This window comes from Cyprinus carpio, chromosome A14, assembly GCF_018340385.1.
Source record: "Cyprinus carpio isolate SPL01 chromosome A14, ASM1834038v1, whole genome shotgun sequence".
Classification (NCBI taxonomy): domain Eukaryota; kingdom Metazoa; phylum Chordata; class Actinopteri; order Cypriniformes; family Cyprinidae; genus Cyprinus; species Cyprinus carpio.
The window spans coordinates 22140887-22165305 of record NC_056585.1 but is presented as its reverse complement, the minus strand read 5'-3'; the positions used below and the strand labels follow the sequence as shown (position 1 = coordinate 22165305).

General features: G+C 37.3%; 1 pseudogene; it reads right to left on the bottom strand.

Annotated features, from left to right (window-relative positions):
* The window catches only part of LOC109111175, a 64178-nt pseudogene that overhangs the window by 7934 nt on the left and 31825 nt on the right, over nucleotides 1-24419 (bottom strand).

Here is a 24419-nt window from a genome sequence, read left to right as displayed (position 1 = left end):
TTTACACCAAGACAAATATTTGGTTTGTGAAAATTTGGATCAATAAACATTTAAATTGAATGAATGTTAATGTATTTGTTCAGACCACCATGAACATTTGCATGCCATCAATGTGACAGATTTTTTTTTTTTACAGAAAGGTGTTTCTAATCTCGTTTTCCATCTCACAGTGAATAAAAAAACTGGCCATCCAATGTAATTTGTGCATGAGTTGCATTTGAAAAGTTACATCTGAGAGAGTGACAGGGTTCCCACAGGGTTCCTTTTTGACCAATCAATTTCCATTACTTTTCCAGCTGTTCCAGGAAATGCTGATTATTTTATAGATTGCACTCATCATTTCTAGCTGGTATTTTAAAGCCAATGTATTAAAAAAAGACTATATTTGCTGTAGAAATTTCCTTTTGCATGATTTTCCAAGTATGAAAATGAAAAAAAAAGAAAATCCCCTGGTATTTCCAAGTTTTTTTCCACGACTGAAGAAGTAAGTCACCGTGAGTGAATAGATGAAATCCATGTACCGTTACATAGCGCTTTGCGTCCCAGGATAACAAGTGTAGTTCTGCTTTTTCTAAGTGTGCCACCTACTGTTGAAAGTGAAAGTGAATCTGCATTTTCACTTAGCCCCTCTGCCGTCTTTTAGTCACATTGATCTGAACAGACAAAAGTCGCATACGAAAAATCTGACCAAATTTTTGTGCCAAACAGTCATGTTGGTGTTGAACAGGCTTTAAGGATTCTAATACCACAACATTCTCTCCTTCTCACTGTAAAGGTGTACGCTACTCAGGGCAGGGAGCCATTTCGCGTCAAGGCCTTTACATGTGTCACGCTGCAGGTTGTGCTGAGGTAGGGGAAGGAGGGTGGCCCGCGCGGGGGGGAATAACACTGTCAGGTAAACTAGGCTGTGCTAAACTAAGCCAGGCAGAAGCGAGACGGCAGTGGTTAGTACCTGCCGGTGTAACGGGACCAGGCTTTGACACAGAGCAGGTGGGGCTGGGGCTGCAACCACATCCCCAGACCCGGATGCACAGACGGGGGGGGGGAGGGCTGGTGTCCCCAGAGGTTGTGGATGGCACTGTAAATTGGGCTCGGCCCTATTGGAGGTACAGAAATGTCACACAGTAAAATGGGGCGCTTTCAGGACACACAAGAGACAGCAGGACACAGAGACATATGTCTGAAGCACACGTTGGCACACACATGCACACAGATGGAGACAAACACACACACTTCAGAAAGTGAGGATGCATTCAGCTGGAGGGGCCGGGTCTGACTCACAGGTCCATGCAGGAGTCCATGCTCGGAGAGGTGAAACCCCATCTCAGTGTATCAGGCAACAGTGGGGGGGGGGGCCGTGGACTTCAAAACATTGACCCCATGCCAGAAGCCATCTCTTATATCCAGAGTGGTTTGTTTCGCAGTGTTGGGATTCGTGTTGGAGACTTTATACACCCAGTCATGTTTCGTTAAAAGCAATGTTCACAAACAAACCACCACAGAGAGGCATTACACACCTCGTAGACGTGTCTTCAGCCCCACTCTCGACACCTACTTAATATCATTTTTATTTGTTCTATCTTTTGCCCAGTTACATCAGAAAATGTGAACAGTATCGCCAAAAAGAAATTAAACAAACTAAAGCTGAAGAAACTGTAGCACAGGTTGTGGGAAAAACAATGTATTTTTCTACAATCAAATATATATATGGTGACATGGACATGTGTTGTTTTTGTCATTTGTGCATGAGTGCATCTGAAAAGTGACATTTGAGTGAGTGACACAGGGTTCCCACACTTTTAACCATACACTTTCTATGACTTTTCCAGTCATTTTCCTTCAAAGTTTGGTTTATGTTTTTAATTAATAAAATTACATATTGCCTCACAATTTTTTTGTAGCTGATTTTAATATTTTGGAGGTATTAAATGAAACTATACTTAGCTGTGAAAATTTCCTTTTGTATGACTTTTCCAGGCCTGGAAATGTAAAAACGTCCTTGATATCTGCAGGTTTTCCATGGCCGTGGGGAACCCTGGAGTGAAGAACCTGAGTGATTGTGAGTGAATAGATGAGTAAATCTATGACTCTGACCTGGTGAAGTCCTCCTCCCCCAGCATGTGGCGGCGGGACTGGGGAGTACCTCGAGGGGGTGGCCTGGGGGCGGCGGGTACACTGGTTTAGGCTCCATGCCTCCCATGTAGGCCATGCTGGAGTTGTGCCCGACGTGGTTGTCCACCATGGAGGGGAAGGCGGAGGGAGGGCCGAGACCAGTAAAGGGGAACGAAGGCAGATGATTTAACCAGGTAGTTACAGAGGACAAGATCATCTCTAAAATGTGGTTGGGGACTGTAGATGTGTGTGTAACACAACAGCGTCATAATACATAGTTTAATTCAAATTGTAAAAAGAACAATTTGACAAACACAACTTAAAATCACACACAACATTCTACTAAAGAATGTAGCATTCTAACTCAATCTATAATGCCTTGGTTTTTGGACATTATCAGCACAAATCTTTTTTTGTTGTGTGATGACTGATACAAATATAATATTTAAGAAACCTGGGTTAAATTTAATCCAGTTATCAGCATCACAGCTACCAAAAAGCATGTACTGATTGTGATGGGCATATACACTCCCGAAAAGTTTTTGGTTGGGTTTTTTTTATGTTTCTGAATTATGTTAATTGATTACTGAAAACTATCAATACAAAATATAAAAAAAACTAACTTGATCAAAAATAATAAAATTGTGTAATGTTATCACAATTTAAAAACAACTGTTCTATTTAATTCAAGCATTTTCTATTTTCTATCTCTTTTCTACTTTATAATTCTAGTTAAAAATAAATTTATTCCTATGATGGGAAAGCTAAATTTCAGTAGCCATTACTCCAGTCTTTAGTGTCACATGATCCTTTATAAATCATTCTAATATGCTGAATTCATTCTCAAGAACATTTCTTGTTATCAGTGTGTGAAAACAGATGTGCTGTTTATATTTTTAAGGAAGCCGTAATAATTTCTTTCAAGATTCTTTGATCAAAAAGAACAGGCATTTATTTGAAATATAAATATTTCGCAACATTATACAATAAATGTCTTTTACTGTCACTTTTGATCAATTTAATGTGTCCTTGCTGAATAAAAGTATTCATAAAAAACAAAAAACAACTTGAATGGTAGTGCATGCCCTTTATTATATAATCCAAAGAGGAAAATCATTATGCTGGTCTTCACTGGAAATTGCAGGTTACTTTAATGCATTTCTGTCTGAAAAGGATTCATGCTGATATTGTCCATAACTCCACTTTGCATTTTGGAGTGCAATTTACTGTATGTACAGTATTCCTGGATTAAGCGACCAAAAACTCTGTACGAGGAACAATATCATAGGGGGCACTTTCATTGAGAGACTTTCATTAAGAGACTGACACTCTATTCAATTGAACAAAATATATTAAATAAAAAATATGTAAAATATTGTAACAAAAATGCCAAATACAGTTTCATAGCCAATAAGAGATATTCAGCCACCATTGGCAGGCGTAGCAAAAAGTTCATTTTGGCCGCTGTGTGCATTTGTGCAGGTGGATTGTGTGAAAGCCTCGTCTCGCAGTGGGAGGGAGGGATTGGTGCTGTGATGGGAGCAGCAGTGCAGTGTGTGTGGGTGTCTGAAAACAGCGCCCACTGCTACACCACAGTACTGTTACAAAACTCCACAGCACTCACACGCACTGCACCACTCGCTTTCATTACAGGGTTAAAGATAAAAGCAGATAGGGACGTAGGGTTATATTGACATAACTGGCAAGTCCCTTTCACGTTTATCAGTGCAGTAAAAATAGTCATAAAATGGACCGTTTTTAAGCTCGTAAGGGCAAAGGGTGGATGGAGATCAGCAAAAGCAGTACGTACTGCTGGAGTAGTCTGGTGGGGCGTACATGTCGTTGAGATGTACTGGTCCCGGCTTGGCCACTTTTCAGATAGACCATGTCTGAAGTGTTCTCTCAGGGCGGCCACAGCCTCCTCATGACGCACATCCTGAAGTATAATGTTATTCACCTGCGAAGGCAGACAAACACACACACGCATGTTACATTGGCTGGTCTCTGAAGCGTGACTCAGAATGTTCATGACAGCACATTTGAAGTTGTGGGAAGGAAGCGACTGGAGCGGAGGCCGGATGGCCCCACACTCGCAGACGACGCTCCGTTCTCCGGCTCTCAGCCGTCCGGTCACAAAAGTAAGGATGAGAGGAAGCTGGAAAGGCGTAGTGCTTTTTCCTTTGTAAGGGCACCTACTTTACACACTACAGAAAGCTCAATATGTAAAAAAAAACGAAAGATACAAACAAAATATGATACTACAATAAAAGTGCAGACCAATTCTAGGCACTCTGTCAAGAAAAAAATCAAAGTCACTGACTGAAACCATAATTTCAAGAAAGGAAAAGGAAGTAAAGGCACACTTTTACATGTCTGCAGTTATGGCAGCCATGACTGATGGCTGCCTTTTAATTATGACATTTATTACCATGTCATAGCCTGCTCAGTCCCTGGCATGCAAGTGTTTCTCTTTATCACAAGCTGTGTCCTTGTTTGAGTTTGCGCTCAGCTTCACATCAATCACACTGTGGCCCATAAACCTTCACACATGAGATATATCGTCTATAATACGACATAATAGCCTACAACAGTGTCTGCGTTCATTGAAGCATAAAGTAGCTCACTGGAAAAAAAAAGTCCTGCAAAGGAATGCAATGTGTGGCTTTACATACAGTACACTACACAGATGCATGTGTGCAGGTGAAATCTTACAGCTAGTAGGCGATCGCCTGTCTGCAGACGTCCATCTTTCTGTGCCGCCCCACCTTCGATGATCTTTGTGATGTAGATACTGTTGTCACCCGGGATGTGCTGGTTGCCTATACCTCCAGCAATACTGAAGCCAAGACCTTGAAAGAATGGAATGGAGTTATTTTAATCAGGAAATCATATCTTACAAGGTTGAAGTCAACACAAAATTTTATTTTCACTGCATTTTATTTTCTTAATGTGGAATATTTTCAAGAAAAAACAAGCAATTCAATGAGAAAAAATATGAACATGTGCACTGATGCAACAGGTCAATCTGTATTCAAAACTATTTCTAATTAATTTCAGAACTGCTATTATAAGGATACCGCATATAATAGCACCCTCTATTGCATTTGTCCCAAAATATGTTGGTGTGCACATTTAGCTCCCCTAACCTTTAGGCCCTTTGAGTAGGTTGACCTCCAAAATGGTCTCAGGAGGAGCCTGTCTTCTGCGCACCAGCAACCTGACCACTGGGCCGGCCTCCTTCAAAGCCTCTACTGCCTTGCTGTGCACAACCTCTGACACGTCCACATCATTCACCCGCAGAACACAGTCATTTACCCTGAGACACAAGAAGGATAAAGCAATATAATAAAGCAATGTAAATATAATGTAAATATAATATAAGCAATGTCATGGTAGACCATTTCCCCACGCAGAATGGCAAAATGATTTGTTTGTGTGAATTCATTGTTCATCGTCAGTAGTGTAATGATGCACAAAGCACCACTCACAAAGTCACTTTCCGTCCAAGCAGAATTCTGTTAGTAAACTTGCCAAATTCACATGAAAATTTGAACGTGTGGGAAAATGTTATGCAGAATTCCCAATTGAATGGATTGAAATTACTGGATTTAAAACTTTATAACTTCTCCAAGCACCTTTAAAAGTAACAGCAACTCCATATGCAACAAATAAAACTGGGAACTTAATTTCAATAGTTTTGGCATTAGCATGTTGTCAAGCTGACATTGTTAGTAAGCTGCTAAGCTAATACTCTAATACAGTGGTTCTCCATTCCAGTCCCCTGCCCCCCCCCTGATTCCCCAGCTCTGCATATTTTGTATGTCTCTCTTTGTTAACACACCTAATTCAGATAATCAGCTCGTTAGAAGTGAGCTCCATGCATGAACTGTGTTCCCATTAAATATGGTCCCTACACAGTGTTCATTGCTCCCTACTCCTGAGCGGGGGAAAATCTGTTGAAGTTTACCTCACTTCGGAACATTTTTTCACGGATTTGCGCTGCGCAACATCTTCACACAAGGACATCATATACCTCTGTAAATAAATACAATTTAAATTCACGTCTCACACACTTCAATGTACTTTGAATGGAACATATACGTTCGCGACAAACTGGAATCATGGTGGAATATCCTGCGATGTCCACCTCGCAGGGCACTTACGTTCGAATAGAACAAACATCTGAAGCCATAAGAGAAACATACAAAATGTGCAGAGAAAAGGGGGGCGAGGACTGGAACTGAGAACCACTGCTCTAATAGTATAAGAATGCTTAGGAAAACAGTTATTTTTAAATTACAAATAACTTTTTATAGATACTTCACTATTGAGGTTTCTCTCGCCATGTCTGCAATCTTGGATTTATTTTTCACCAAACTTGTCAAAAAGCATTGCCTCCACCAGCAAAGGATATACAGTTTGCAATGTAGAATTTTAGAATTTGGCCAAATTAGGCAGGATAATTAAGATGTCTAACTTTTGAAACAGTGGGGAGGCCGCCTATGATGCTTTAAAATAGGCAGCTCAGTAGGTTTTGGAAAAAAACTAGAGTTGAACTAAGAAATATTTGATGCTGAGAGATGGATCACTCACCCTAGTCTCCCATCCATGGCAGCGGCACCTCCTGGGATAATCTTGGTGATGAAGATTCCTGGATCATCAGGAATGTGTGGATTATCCCTGCATTCTGCGATACTGAACCCAAGGCCAGAGTTTGCCCTATTGACGACATACATGAGTAGCATATTATAGACGAGGAAATGCAGAGTTTTCATAAAGATTTGTGGATAAAGTTTGCATCTGCTTTTCGGAAGACACCTGGCTCTCAATACTTTGTAAACACTATCTAGGCAGGGACAGTTTTCTGCTGCTAAATATAGTAATTTGTGGTGCGCATTTCAAGAATCCAAAAATCTTATCCGTTCCGCCTATTTCCTCCCTCCGTACTTCATCACTTCGGATACACTGCTGTTTTCATTCCAGTGCCAAAAAGCTGAGACAGGCTGGTCTGTCGGACAGTCACATCTCAAAAGACAGGCCCCTAAAGCAGACAGCTGAGAAAAGACTTCACTTAATTATTTTTCTATAATTAATGAGCAACGGTCACAGCAAATTAGTGCAAAGAGTGAAGCTAAGACATCCCAGTGCACCTTTCCTGCTCCAGAGCCACTGGGAGAGCTCCCACTAAAAAAGCGAACACACCCATTGACCTTTAAAACGTGTGAGATCTTAACATAGTTTATTTAGGCCTCAGCGTGCAGAAATGGCACTTAGAGAACAGCCCTGCAATTATGCTGAAAGCTCAGAGATGCACCCAAATCCAAAATCCACTGCTGTTTAATGCATGGCCTATGGCAGATGGATTAAATTCATTTTCACTGAACAGACTTCAAGTATGAAAGTTTTAAAAAAAAAAAATACCATGCTAGTTCATATGATAATTCTTTTTAAGAATATTTTGATAAGAACAGCAAACAGTACATGATGAACCGCACGGTACTAGTTAACTGGTGGTAGATTTTCTATACTCTTTTAGTAGTCCAAAAATCATTGTTAAAATGCAGTTTTTTTTTTAAATTATTATCTTCAACTGACTTAGTACAAGAAACAAAATCACAAAGTAACAATCATCACACATCTAAACATGTCTTTTATTGAAGGTTACTGCTGTTAATAGTGCAACTAGCATAAAAAAGATTTCATTTGCATGTTTTCATTCATTTCAATACATTTGACTATAATTTAATCCATCTATTACTTAATCATACTGATTTTAATGCTTAATGTACAAAGAATTTGGGTATATCTATAGATGGATTGATCATTATATATGGTTTCTAAAGTATTGACAACTGTTTGATACTAAGTATTGACAGAAAGCCTCATTCTCCAGTGATCACACCTTTTCATATACACATTGAATGAATTTATATACTAATACATATTGAATAGGTGATTTTATGTCTGTTTAATTAGTCAACATAAGTGTATTTCTTAATGTGACAAGTGATCATAACAATACTTTAACATTTTTCATTCAGCAGAACCAATCTTTACTACTAAATCAGCTGATGTTCAGATTAACAATACTGAAAAGTTTATTTTGGTGATTAAACAAAATTACTTTTAATATAATTTATAACATATAGTTTAGGGTTTTGGAAATGTACCACAGCTGTAAACTACATCAATTCCAGGCATTATTTCAACATTTACTGCCATCTAGTGTCCAGGTCCCCATAGGTAGCAATGATGGACCACCCATAAAAAAAAGCCATATAAAAACAGCTGAATGATATTTACCCTCTCCAAAATGATTTCTTCATATTTATACATGCCATCACTCCCATTCACCTGTAATAGACAAAAGAAAAATAACACACACTCATAAACAGAGTAATTAGACATGATGTAATGCCAACAAATTACACACAAGAAGGTCACAACTACAATTAATTAAAAAGCTATCAATTCAGCGCAGTAAAAATGAGGCATAGGCCCGATAAACAGTCAAAGATAACTCATTGTAACAGTAACAATAATAATTGTACTCAACATTAAAAGCTACTGTCCCACATCTGCTGTCATTTAATCTGTACATATTTGTATTGTTATTATCTCTGGGAAAGGTTTGGGCCAGGTTAAGGGGATAATTCCACGTGGCAGGCAGTCAGGCAGGCAGGCGCTACTGGAGGTGCTGAGAGCACGAGGCAGATACTTACATAAGGGCCTGCATCCAGTGAGTCTGCGTTCACAATGATGGGGGGAGGGTTTGCCTGTGAGATGAAGAGATGCACATTACCTCAGTGTGTGAGGCTGGTGGCTCACACGTATGCACACACAAACACACACACACTGTCATGAGGAGACAATAAATGCATGCCATGGGAACAGTGGGTCTCAACAGAGCATGGTACATCATCACCATGATGTGACGCTTCGGGGGAAGAGTTAGGACCGGACTGGAGGTGTGAAGATTACAGACGGCCTGTGGTCTGCCGCTGAAAGAGAACTGCAGTCGAGCCGAGGAGAGACAGTACTTCATGTGTTATTCCCCTCCGGCTAGTTTCATTTTTTCATGTTTAAGCAATATCACATGAATATCAGCACGGTTATGATTACACTACCATTAAGTGTTTTTTTTTTTTTTTAAGAAATGTACACTTTTGTTAAGAAACTATGCATTAAATGGATCGAAAGTGACAGTAAAGACATTTATAAATATTTAAAATATATGCTTTTCTTTTGAACTTTCTAGTCATATAAGAATCCTGAAAAAAATAAAAATAAAAAATATTATGGTTTTCACAAAAATATTAAGAGAATGATAATAATAAGAAATGTTTCTTGAGTACCAAATTGAAGTAGCGACTGCTGAAAAGTAAACTTTGCTATCGCAGAAATAAAAAAAGAGACAGTTTTTACTGTCTTCTTGATCAAATAAATGCAGTGACTTCTTTCAAAAACATAAAAAATCCTACCAACCCTAAACTTTTGAACAGTAGTGTACATTTAGTAACATTTAATCTTGTATTTTAGACACAACTGATACAGAGTGGCAATTATTTTGATTATTTTCCCGCTCTTGTAATGAAAATGTCTCCAGTTTTTTTCATCAGTGTAACACAAAAGGAGAAATTCCTTGTTTTCATAAAGCATCTATATTCACCAGGGACTGTCAAGCTCTAAAAAGGTAAGAAATACCATAAAAGGACCATAAGAGTAGTCCACATGACTCGTGTGCTATATTTCAAGTCATACAATAGCTTTGTTTGAGGAAAAAGACCAAAACTCAAGTACTTTTGGTAGTTTGACAGTCACTATCTACATTCAAATACACAAGAACAGCTTGAACATTCTGCAGAATAATCTCATTTTGTGTTGCACAAAAGAAAGGAAATAACACTGCTACCAAATGACACAGGGGAAATTACAGACTTTTTGGTAAATCAATCCTTTAATGTGTAACAAAGGAGTGGGAATGAACAAATTCATGCCCTCTTGTCATTTTAGGTATTGTCCATAGAATAGTCCATGCTCTTAGCAGACCATATGGATGAACTGAGGCAGTGGACCAACTGACATTCATGGCCTTTCACATGCAAACCTTGTTGTGTTTGTGAGTATTGATCTGATTGATCTGTGGTGAGGTGATGCTGACAGGGCCGCCGGGAGACTAGTAGAGAAGAAATGGTCACTACCTCTCCACCCACTTTAGTAACTTGAAGAGTGAAGCACTAGATTATCACTCCAATTTACACTAAATCCCACTAGAGCTCTTGTAATCAAGCCACACACAGTCTTTTCCAGTAAAACATCTTTAAATACGATAAATTCACTTAAGAAACAAAATATTGTACGTTTACTCATTATCCAACTCTCAAACAAAAAAAATCTCAACATAATATACATAAAAAAAAAAAAAAAAAAAAAAAAAAACAAAATTTTCAGTGTTCTTATTGTGTTATTGTTAATTAAACATATATATTATATATATATATATATATATATAATATATATATATATATATATATATATATATATATATATATATATATATATATATATATATATATATATAATATGTATATATATATATATATATAAAATCAGTAATTTAAATAAAGTTGAAACTAAATAAAAATGACTGTTTATTATAATCATTCAAAAATAAATGACAAACTGAAATAAATAAGTTTAAGGTAAAGTACTACAACACTAAATTTTAACCTATATTGTAATATAAAAAACTAATAAATATAACTAAACTTCAAAATACGAAAAAAAAAGTGAATTCAAAATATTAATAAATACTATTATAGTGTTTTAAATGACACTAAAAACAAAACACTTAAAAATCTTTTTATCGTACATAATTTTGCTTTCTGAACAAATTTAGCTTGTTTTAGGGATGTTTTGATATTTTGAAAGGACAAAAACACTGATTTTGTAGTAGCCTACATACTCTTGCAGTTTACCTCTCTTAGTAGCATTGCCATAATCCATACACACATTATGTCAAATAACACACATTTCTAAGATCATTTTGACAGCTAAATTTACATTGCGTGCACTGATGCTTTAAACAGTGGGTAGAACTACTGCAGACAGCTTTATATAATGTTCAGCTATAGTGCAAAGATATTCAGCCCCCTAACTTTCCCTCTGGTTGTCATAGCAGCTGCAGCTGATTGCGATTCGGTTGCAGACCCTAAATAATTTCTGTGCCTCTCTTAGCCAGTAAAGACCTGAAAAGACCATTTGAGTTACAAGAACATATTCTAAAAGTGTTTCCCACGTCACCCCCTCTATTTTCACCTGACAAATTATCAACGGTAGTGTGTGTGTCCACTGTGATCTGATAGATAAATATTAAAGTGGTGTTAGCTGTCCATTCTTAAAGTCTCAGATGATGGTATGTGGGCTAATAAAATAGCAATTTCACACTTTAAACATCTTTCCTATCATTATCATCAACTCATTCAAAATCTGCCTCACACTACACTGTATATAAGTCCAGGTTTCTCACTATTTGCTATTGCTAATTGGCTCAAAAAAGATGTGAGAACCCTTTTACAAAAATAAACACAACAGTGAAACAGTGCACTAGCACCTGAGTGCATCAGCGTGTGTGCAAATTGTAATCAAAAGTATAAACCAGGAGCAAAATGACAATAATAAAAGGAACTAACTCACTTTATCATCAGCACTGTGTTTTCAGTCAAACATCATTTTGATATGTTAATGAAAAGGCCTTTATGACACAAGTATACACCCCCTTGTATAGTTGCAAAAGAGAATAACATAAGTGCAAAATGTCTGCATAATGCCACTGTACACTATGTGAGAACATCTTAGACAATAAATTATACCCATACACTGCTGCAAATTGGCACGTTTGAGCTCAGAGGCACCACAGACAAGGCCGAAGCATTTTAAAATAAGCGTCTTCTTCTCTCATCCATGGAGATGTTCCAGCACAGAGAAAGTGATGCAAGGAAACAGGTGAATATACAGCCTGCCATACAGCACCATTAACCTCTCCAGATGCTAATTAAGCATGAAATGTGTTGCAGTAATGACACAACAGACCTCCTACGCTATCAAGCCCTTAAACCCATCAGAAAAAGCCATCATCATGTTCTAAAGGATATGGGCAGTAATCTCTCTGTTTCTATCATACAACACAAGCAAACAAGATAAAGGAGGATGGTAATCTCAGATGCAGTAATCTGGATTGCTGCTGCTGTCTTTGGAGGAGCCGTTGGATAAATGTGCAGCGGTATCACTGAGCTATGTGACAGCGATACATGACCTGAAGTGTCCATGTCCTGAAGAGAGGCTTATACCATCACTGCTCATAACTCTCTATCCCAGATTAAAAAGCAAAGGGATGACGGAGAGGTGAGGTGGTGGAGTCACACAGGGGCGTCACCAGCCCTGGGCCTTCTGGGGTAAAGTCATCCAGAATTTATTTTGACTCGCTAATCTTTTTTTCACCCTAAACAACTGCTGCTGTCCATTGTTATGCAGTGAGATATTCAAAAACAACATGCAGTCCAGTGCTTTGTACCTGCAGTGGTGATTCTGTTTAAGAAAAGCACAACTATGAGAAGCATGATGGAGCAGCAGTAGTGACAGTCTCTTAATGCTCTGAGCAGACCGGGTCTGAAGGTTCAGCTGAGCCAGCCAAATCGCTGTGACAGGGGCAGGTGAGCAAGTGGTGCCACAGCTGGCTGAGACTAGCCACAGCTAATCATACAGCTAACATTCACCCTTAAAGTTCAAAAAGAAAGTTCTGTCATCATTTACTCACCCTCCTGTTGTTGCAAACCTGTATGACGTTCAGAAGGTATTTTGATAAATACTTTTTTGAGCTTTCAATTAATGTTCAAAACTTAAAAATCACTGAAACATTTTTTCTATTTTATGTCCACAGCAGAAAAAAAAAACCTTACACAGGTTTAGAATGACTTGAGGAAAAGTAAATAATTTTCATTTCATGAACTATCCCTTTAAAGGGAAAGGACACACAAAAATTTTAATTCTGTCATGAATTACTCACCCTCATGTCATTCCAAACCCGTAAGACCTTCATTCATCTTCAGAACATAAATTAAGATGAAATCCAAGAGCATTCATTCATACCCTGCATAGACAGCAACGCAACTGAAACATTCCCAGGCCCAGAAACATAGTAAGGACATCATTAAAATAGTCCATGTGACATCAGTGGTTCAACCGTAATGTTATGTAGCAACGAGAATACTTTTTGTGCACAAAGAAAACACAATTCTTCTCTCTCTTCACCCTCATATTGTTTCAAAACTGTATGACTTACTTTCTTCTGAAGAACTTTTTTTTTTTTGCCCATACAATTTAAGTCAAATCTAACCAAAACATTCTTCCAAACATATTTTTTCTTTTGTGTTCCACAGAAGAATCTTGGAACAACAGGTTTGGATCAACATGAGGGTTAGTAAATTATGACAGAACTTAAATTTTTTGAATGAAATAAGGCTGATGATACACGGGGCAACTTTTTGAGCAATGTTGCCGCCAACAGGCAACCAGATGAGACACAGGGCCCAAGACCGATCTTAAGTATCCAGATAAGACATCTGTTATCCATTCTCAATGTGAAAGTGCCCTTAAGCAACAAACAGTTTTGCCTGTTTGGCGGCAAAACTGCTCAAAGAGTTGCCCCGTGTATCATCAGCATAAGACTTTAATTTGACACATTTCAGGGGATGATGCCCCCAGACAAGAATCTAGACTGATTCCTGATGTTTAGAAAAGCTTGCAGTCACATAAGACTGGCTTAAGAGAGGTGGGAATACAGAAGCAGTAAGAAGAAAGAGTGACAAACAGCACAAGCCTGGAGAGTGTCCAGATGTGGCAGAAGGGAAAGTCTAAAGGGTACGAGAGGGATTAGACAAATCTGGATTAGATTACAATAAACCCCTTAATTTCCTTTTAATTCAAAGTCTAATCATTAAAGGCTGTTTTTTATGAGCCAGCTGTCACTGTACCGTTATCTCCAGCTGCAACACACACACACACACACACACACACACACACACAATAACATGCACACACACACACACAATGCATCTAAACATCCAAGTTCTTTAAACACAATTTGACTTTCATCATCTACTTATTCAAACTCTGTCTTTGGTTTTCTCACACTGGCTTTGTGTTTTTCTATTAACAAACCTCTGCAACATCTACAGAACTGCTGTCAAATTGTAATATCTCCATGTGTGTCCACTGATGGCTCATCTGCCAGATCTGTCTCCATCTGCTGCAACCTAGGAAAGTCAATGAATAAACATGTCTCTGTATCTCAAGTCAATACTCTGGATAGGCAGCTCATTTATTGTAACTGTTGCTGTAGCTTCAGTTTGCTCATTAGAGGAGAGAATTTGCATTAGCTCCCTGCGCAATTGCCCCTGTCAGGCTTTCCTAATTGGACTTGGCCAGAGACCCTTGGGACCGCAATCCGACAAAGGCTCTCACTGAATCAAGACAAGCACCGGGGCAAGCGCTTCCAAATTGTTAAATAATCAATGTGTTCCTATGGCAACGGCTACTCTGGCCTCTGCATTGACTGGAAGGAGCGGGCAGAGTCTGCCCTCCCTCATTCATCTCTCTTGGGACAAACGCTGGCAATGACGCCATGACGGTGGTCCATTCTAGCCACAAACTAAAGTGCGATTAACATGGCCACCCAGCCACTTTCGGTTCTGCTCGGATCACACGGCGTAGATGCCGGCTATTGTCAATCACACCATTTCTCAAGCCTCAACAATTCAATTTAATTTCTAAACATAACCCTTTATATAAAGAAGAGCTCTTTTTTATAAAGAGAAAACAGGACAGGATAATTATAGGGGGAAAAAAACATGTTTTTTCAGCACTTAAAGGAGACATATTATGCCCCTTTTTACAATATGTAATATAAATCTCTGGTGTGCCCAGAATGTGTTTGTGAAATTTCAGCTCAAAATACTCCACACATCATTTATTATATAATTTTGAAAAAGCCACATTGAGTGGAAGCTGTTTTTCGGGCATGTTTCTTTAAATGCAAACGAGCTGCTGCTCACCGCCCCCTTTTCCACAATAGAGCTGTGTCCTTACAGCTCGGACCTGCTAAAAACATCTGTTTTGGTTCTGATTATCATGTTTAGCGCAGATCATGTGTTTTAAAAAAACATGAGTTTAAACTTCTGATATACAGTTTTCTGAGAGCACACATCTGAAGCACACGGACACAAAACGGCTGTCACAGCATGTGAGTACTAAACTAAGTTCTCTTTCACACAGAAGTTTATGTTAAAAACACATGAGTAACAAAAACAGTCGGATATGTCTGTGAAGGTAAATTGCTGGGAAATAAACCGCATGTTTATTTTAGATCTGTGTGGCAGCAGCAATATACAGTAAATAAATCAATAAATCCACTGCTCTGTTGTCTCCTCTGAGGCTGGGACTCTAAACAGTGTTCTGTTCTCGTCTGTGCAGCCAAAGACAGAACAGTTAGCATGTTTTGCTCAAACTTTCACCATGGCATTAGAACTGGTACACCGTTGTCGCTTGCAAAATCAAAATGATGGCGCCGTGGGTATAAACTTACAGATTAAGGGGCGGTAATATTATAATGAGATCCCTTTGCCACGTCACCAAGGGAGCTAAATCAGACGCGCTCCTTTTAGAAAATTCTTGCAGAAAAAAAGGCTTACCAAAACAAAATTACTGGGTTAAACTTTTTCACATTTCCTTGGTTGGTAGATGCACCGGGGACCTGATTATAGCACTTAAAATTTTCAAGATATGTCACCTTTAATGGGTTTATATAATTATATAACCTCATTTACACACATTTTAATGTAAATAATAATAAAAATTTAAAATATAGACCTAATTAATCTGAGCTTATGCACCTCAGTTTTTGAGTGAATACTGACAAAATTATCAACAAATAATACTTTTTTCACTCAAAATGTAGGTGCATTAGCTCAGAATTAGCTCAGATCAATGTAAACATTGTGCTAAAACTGTGCTAATTGACAGAAAACAAGTAGACAAAAAGATTGGTGATAATAGTGCATAATGAGATATTTACAAGCAAATTTAAATAGCCAGTACACTTAATTACAGTACAGTAAAGGATTTTCAGCACAGCACAAGGGATGTGTGCGTGTTTATGTGTATGTGCAAACATCATGAAGGTTGTTACTTTTGTGCTGGTTGTTGAAAATAAATAAAACAGTTGCAATGCCACTGCTCCAACTACCATACACATCCTTTAATACATATACATATATATATATATATATATGATATATATATATATATAGTAGCATATATGACATTAGTCTGAAATCCAACAGCCATTGTTAACTTGATCCCATCATGAAGGCAGCTCTGTCAGATACCGTACCCTCAGATGATCCCTGCTTGATATAGAGACAAGATACATCGGGGGAGCAATTCATTTGGAGTGTGAATAACTCATGCTTCATGAGCTAAAAACTACAACACACCTAGGAGGGTCTAGATCTGAAACTGTCACAACTGGTGGAACCCACAAATAGGCTGTTGGTCTGTTCTGACAGGATTACTGACAGAAAAGAATAAAATAATGCTATATTTCAAACAAGTACAACTTTTCCTATATCTAAATTATTCTGAATATGTAGAGAGGAAACTAAGACAGAGGAGTAGCTCCTCTTAGATCCTCTCTTGTTAAGCCTCAGTGGGTTGTATAAGCCACGCTGCAATTCAGTCAATAAGTCTTAATTACCATGCACCCAACATTGCGCTATGGTACAGGTGCTCAGGGACATCAGAAGGGGAAAGTCAGAGATGCAGGAATGCATGTGATAGAGAGGAGAGATGGACATCTGAAAGATTTTTTGTTTTTGTTTGTACTCTAAAACAAGCACAAGCAGAAACATGTTGCAGATGATTTTACACATCTGGGAAAATGCGGCAATCAAGTCGGGACAGGTCTCAAAATGGCAGTTCATTTTGGTTACCACAGCACTGAACGTAAATAAAAACTGAATAAATAATAAAATGTATAGTTTGGCAAAATAAATATGAAAATCTGGTCATAATTTACATACCTTCATCTGTCACTGTCACTGTCATTGCTAACCAGTATCCTGTTATTTTTTTTGATGGAACATATAAATAAATAAAAGTGTAATATAGTGATGTATTAAGTAATATTAAGTAATATAGTGAACATAGCAATTAATTTTTTTTACTTTGAACGAAAATATGGCATAGATACATGCCTTGGTAGAGAATAATGATGTTCATTTTGCTCTGTTTCTCATGTAAACAATTCCTAGGGCTTCAAAACATATGTATCGACTACTATAATGATCTAACAGAGCAAAAAAAAAAAAAAACTGCAATAAATTATAATATTTGACGGCATTTTTTTTTTTTTTTTTTTGCTCTGTTTAGATCTTTATGTATATGACAAGAACTACAGTTAATAATTCTTGAATAATGTGTGTTTTGCATTTCACAGAAAAAAATAACAGCATATGAGTTTGGAATGACACAACGGTGAGTAAATTGACAGATTTTTTATTTTGGGCCCTTTACATACTGAATTACAATGATCGTAAAGGGTCCTTAAACAGTCAGCAGTTTTTCTCTATCCTTTCTTCAAAGTTACTGAAGCATGTCCTGGCTGCGTGTTCTGTTTGGTCATGGTGAGCAGCTCCAAATGAGCCTCAGCAAGGTTACCAATCTTACCTTAAACTAGTGCTAAATGATGATATTAAATATTACATGGGCTATAAATAACCCAAGCTATCCCGAGTGTACAAACAAGTCTGCCTTTAGCGACTGCGGTATGTATGGCGAGTTGTGCAGCGTCAGTCTAACTAGCGAGTGCCGGTTGACAAGGAACACATCAGCAAAATACGGGTTAATAATTCAATCTACCCTGCCCTGTCTGATCACACTGTTGCCAGGTTACGTGAACCACTGCCGCAGCAGTGCTGTAATCATCTCTATCATTACACTGTGAACACAGCCTCAGTCACCACTGAGATGAGAAGTCAGAGTGCTCTGCATTCTATCACTAGAGGCTGAGAGAGAATCTGATGCAGTGTTGTGATACGCCATTGCATCTGCTATGATTTATACTAAAATGTATCTACACATTATTACATTCATATAGAATGAATGAAACGAATAACAAGTGCTGTTTTGAGTCCAATGCTCACTTCTTCTCTGCTACTGGCTGGTTGCTACCCCTTGTTGCTAAGCTGAGAGCTGTGCCCACTCCTCTGCGTGGTGTCCTGTGCCAAGAACAAGGAATATATTAAATCAGAAAAATAGTTTTTTTTTTTTTTTCTTTTTTCATTTGAAATCTGTGTTGTCTAGCTGTCATTATGAGAAGTGTGACTTCAGGCCTTTTAATGTGATAGTTCACAAAAAAATGCTAATTCTGTCATCATTTACTCATATTGTACCAGGGAAAAATAATTTTCCTTCAAGGAACACAAAAATTAGATGTTTTGATGAATGTTCACACTTCTCTTTTCCAAACAGTGAAAAAGAATGGTGACCAGGTACTGCCATGCTTTAAAAAGGACACAATATATATATATATATAATAATATATGTACTGTATATACATACATTTAATAATATATTAGATATAATATAGATATAATATGAATAAAACAGTATATATATATATACATTTTATAAATTATAAGTGAAAAAAAAGTCAGCTCCTAAACATAGCGCATCAAACTTTCCTTAGTTATTAAGGTTTGAAAGATTGTAAGTTGAATTAAAGCTGCATTCAGCTCCTAAACATAGCGCTTGAATCTGCTGCAGTCAGGTTGTACAAGTCGTAACTCTCAGAAAACTACCAGCCTACAAGCTGTAATTACGAGGTCTACGAGAACGTGAAAACTTTGTTAAAAGTTGAAATCTTTTAACTGCAGTAATTTTAAATTTATGGCGTGAATGCAGCATAAGTTACTGAGGTTTATTTTTATGTTATTATTTTTATTTTAAGCATAATGTAAGTCATAATCAGGGGTGCACTTAAGTTTTTCACTCTGGATCTCATGAGAGCACCAGGAGATTTGATTTGGTGCCCATTAAATATAACTATTAAAAAAATAATAATAATAGTATTATTGCACTTTAGTTTTTTTAAGTAAAATAATAAACTAAATAATAAATAAACATATGATATATGATAATATATTTTAAAATAAAATAGAGTTTTAAATAAAAAAATAAAATTATTTTACAGTAATGCAATGTTAATATTTACAATATAATATTTTTCGACATCTTCAAACATAAAATCAGCAATCTTTTATTTTGGTAGGTTGCCAGCAGGTACGTATATGCGCTGCTGAGTTAAGCGCGTCAGTAAATGAATTGTCACAGTTTTCGCATTTTGCTTTGAAACCGCACATAGCACATAGTCAGGATTTGTGCATTCAGTTCGAATGGAAATCTTGAACAATATTACAGTTATCTGATCTAAGATGGTGATTGTGCATTAATAGCTGTCAACCATGTTGGTATGCAAATGAGCAGCCTGAACTTGTTTACCCAGTGCATTTTTTATTTTGGCCATGCCTGCACACCAGCGCACCACTTATGTGCACCCCTGGTCATAGTGAATCAGCAACATTCTTTAAACCAGTCTTATTATAATAAGTTAAGTACAGAATTTTGTAGTGCACAGGTTTCAAAGGACATGAGGGTGAGTAGTGACATTATTTTAATTTTTGAGTGAATTATTCCTTTATGAACTGCAATATTGACTGTAATTTCCATATTTCCATATAGCAATCAGCTTTGCTCTGGCAGGCCTTATCCTCTCACATCATGACCTTGCTGCATGTTACATCTCCAGCAGTCACTCTGGCAATCCATAACGCTTCCGTGCAGCAGGCAAAAGTGCAGCAGACATGATTCACAGGCTCAGACATTACTGTCTCTATAAGCTCTTCCTGCAAGCAGCTTGGGCCACCTGAAGGCAGCACAGAGATGAGCACAGACACAGTTGGCACCCGTGCACACAGGAGTGCTGTCGGGGTCACAGAGAACCCAGTAAAATCCTTTGAGGGCTGTGTTAAAACAACAAACAGAGATGACAAAGGGCACCTCTGACTCCATGTTTCTCTCTCCCGTTCTCCATCTCTCTCTACACTCTCCCGAGTCATGACTATGGGATCAGAGCTACATGCCTGAACTCTATCACGCCCACATCGCTCCATTCACTTTGTGTGCCTGCCTTCAGTTTGGCTGACCAATTTGTGTAGGTGTCGAAAGTGAAGAATTACAGTAAGTAGGACAACGGCAAGAACGACAGCAGAAAAACAAGTGCTGTGCCACTACTTTCTGTGCGCAATTATGAATACATTCATGAGGACGTTTATCCATATGCTGGTGTATTTACTGCCAAATAGCAGTGAAAAGAGGCTTTGTTTTAAATGTTCGTATCACATCAGGAATTGCCAAAACGATCTGCCTCCCACAGAGAGACCAGATTTGCAGTCTCCCTTGCACACCTTGGACAGGAGACAGAGAATATCAGAACTGAAGCCCAATAGTGAAGATCTCTACTGGGATCAGAGTGACCATCACTGACTTTCACATTTTTATCACACCCACTGATCTGAGGACACACAGACCTTTCGCAATCAGAAGTGGAGGAACTGTTGTACTGAGAATATGATTCAGTCCATCAGAGAGGTGATGTGGGCCGGGTGTTATGGTTAGGTAAAAGCAAAGTATATAGTGATCTAAAATTAAATGGACTTCTAATATCAGCCTATTTCATACATGTAGAGATGCAATTTTATTTTGTTCAGAGCCATTTACAGTATTCGCCATCTACAGAATTTCTGTTATGTAATAACCTGGTCCATATGGAGAAAGCACAAAACTCAGCAGAAAGTTTTGCAGATTTACACAGAATTGGAACATTCGACATTCACACATTTCCACACAAACCTCCCTTGTGTGTTAGTTTTAACATTTTTTGGCTAATTTCACTAAGCTTTAACATGGCAATCGCTGAATATTTGGACCAATTTGCCTGAAATCAACACAGAAATCTGGCAATAAATATATATATAAAAAAATCCTTTATTTTAAATCATGTCAAGATGCTATGCAAACTGATGTACTACAGTCACCGATATATTGGGTTTTTTCATTCAGTTGTATTTTAGAGACATACATACATACTTACATACAATATTACTGATAACTAATTTTGAACAGTCATGTATTTCAATGAAATCATAAACACAAAGCAGTGTTTAACAATTTATTAAAATTTCAACCTCTAAACTTTCACACTAAAACCCCAAAAATAAAGCCAATAAAAACTGCATAATATTTACGCTTTGAAAGGACATGACATTATGAAGATGGCTAGAAACTTATCATTACACCATGAAAGACTGGATTCTGTCCATCATGAGTTAACAAGAAAAATCAGAGATCAAATAACTCAAAAGACCAATCAAACCCAATCAGACTAAATTCTACATGTGCAGCCAGGTCACTTTTTCAACAGATCTAATGTCAAACAGTCTTATTCAAGCTAACAACTCTCCTATATTGTTCAAAGTCTTTTTACTTGGGTTTGAGCTTTATTTAATAACTCATAACCAAAAGTAATTACATAAATGACTCTTGCTCATTACTCCATATTCTCAGTGGACGGTTTGACGAAAGAATGCTCAGAGGATGTAAATTGTATTTAGAGCTGTCAAGCAATCAGCCTTTTCAAACAGACACATGCTGGGAGGTTCATACATTCCACATAATTCATGTCATTAATCACCTTTCCTTTCACTGAACAGTCATAGAAAATACAAAGTGCTGCTCTTTTTCAGGGCTGTGTAGGGAGGTTCAAAATGTCATGGCAGCCTCACGTCCCCTGAGGTTAAAGCATAAAAAATTTGGCATGCTGTCACTGCTTCAGCGAGGAATTTTCTGTGAATGACCACATACAGTCAGCTCAACACCGCTGGCAAAAATGATATTAGAGGTAAGCAGACCTCTATTGCATCATTCTCTCAGGTTCAAACGCTGGGCCTCGCCATCACGAGCTCTGCAGCGATTCTGTTGAGCATATGCAGTCCTTGGATTTGGCTGATTATATAATTGGAATTTTAATGTGGAATATTAATCCACTGAGGGCCCACATTCAGTTTTATAAGCTGGCTGATCAGGATACTAGAGCGACTCCAGCAGCCTATTCAAAGCGCAGCGACTCTCTGTGTTACACAAGCGACACTCCTGTACACCAATATACTAAAATAGTGCAAATTCACAATATAGTGCCGTTCCCAAATATTATTATGGGGGTTAATATGTAACAAGATTATGCTGCAATGTACTAAAGAGCTTACATAAGCGTTCATGAATGTACGTGTATGCGTTTTTGAGTGTGGGGGTCAGGCTTTACCATCATTGTGGGGACACTTGAAATAATAAACTTTAAATCACCTACATTTTGGGTACAGTCAAGCATCCCCCACAAAGAAATGACTTAATAAATGTACTCAAATAATGTAAAATAATGCCACAAATAATTCTAGCTGATATAAGATGTTCATGTAGTTGCAAACCACTAATATATATATATATATATATATATAATATATATATATATATATATATTCACAACGTTATAATGAACAAAATGAAGAAAGAATGTTTATTTTGAGATCTGCTAAAGATTTAATTCAACACTATTAGATTATTATTGTTTTAAAATATTTAAATTAATGACAATGTTTAATGCAGTCTTTAAATGATCATTAAATGAAGGTAATCTAAATGTCAAAAATCAATATGTAAAGTCCCTGCCATGATATAAGTAATTGCTAAATGGCTTTTGGTTTGAGATTGAGTTTGCGTTTCAGACATAAAAAGTGACAATACATCTGGATTACACTTCTTTGTCAAGGATAACACAATAAAGTAACAAGACTTATTTCCATTGTGATCCTAGACATTAGAAGAAAACAACTGAAAAAAATATATTTTCAATAGTTAACCATCCAAACTGCTGAAAGTGTCTATTTTCCACATGACTAAAGCACTGTAATCCTAAAACACTGTAAATCCGATCTTAAAACTAGTATATCTTGCAATGTATTTGATTCTAGAATTAACTTTCCGCAACACTTTCCAAGCCATATTTACTCCATTTAAATTATTATCCAAAACACAGCCAAGATAATTAACCGATGTTCTGTTTGCTATGACATAACTATTAACTTTGACAGATAAGTCCTTTGCATTATGCAATTTATAATTTGACCCCAAAAGAATGGATTCTGATTTACCTAAATGTAATAAAAGCTTTTTTTCAGTCAGCCATTCCTTCACCTTAACAAGGTCCTCACCTAATTTCTCCTGAATTCGTTCAGCCTCCATATCTGCAGCTAAAAGATAACCAGCATCATATAAAAACATATTTTCCTCACATGCAGCCTGAATATCGTTTACATATAGGCCTAATAGAAACAATAGCGGACCAAGTACGCTACCCTGCAGAACCCCATTAGTCACAATTTTACCATCAGAAAGTATCCCTCCCACTTCATCCAACCCAGTCGCTTTAGACACATTTAACTGCTATAAAATATAACATCTTCCACTGAAACTTTACTAAAAGAAAAAGAAGTTTGCAACACAATTTTTCTTTGATAAAAACCTCTAACAAATTCAGTCCCATACATTGCTTGTATATATACATTCAAATACTTATTATTTTAACATGAATAACAATCAATCACAGTATATTAATCAAACAAGATTAATATAACATCAGACCTAATAGAGCAAATAAAGGCCATATGCCTTAACAAACGCTTTAATGGGTGCCTACGTTTTCTTTCTTTTTGTTTTGTTTTCACTCTTCTGTTTCCTGGTATAGCCACACTGCACAAAGTTGTGATGACTAATATAAAATAATAAAGCTTGTTAGGTCTGCAAGACAAAAATACAGCGGAAGCATCTAGTGTGTGCTTTAGCATCTCTGTGTCTTGGCAACATGTTACAAGTTTCTGTGGGTTTTGCAAGCAAATATATGATAGGTTAGAAATATGCATGTTAAATGCTTTAAAATTACTGCAGTCTTGTTGATCATGTAAATTAAATGAATTATTTTCAAATGATGTGATTTTAAATTAACTGTATAAATGTCTTTCTCCACATTTTACCAAAATTTCTCAAACTGACTGTAATGGATCATGAAAAAAAAAACGTTA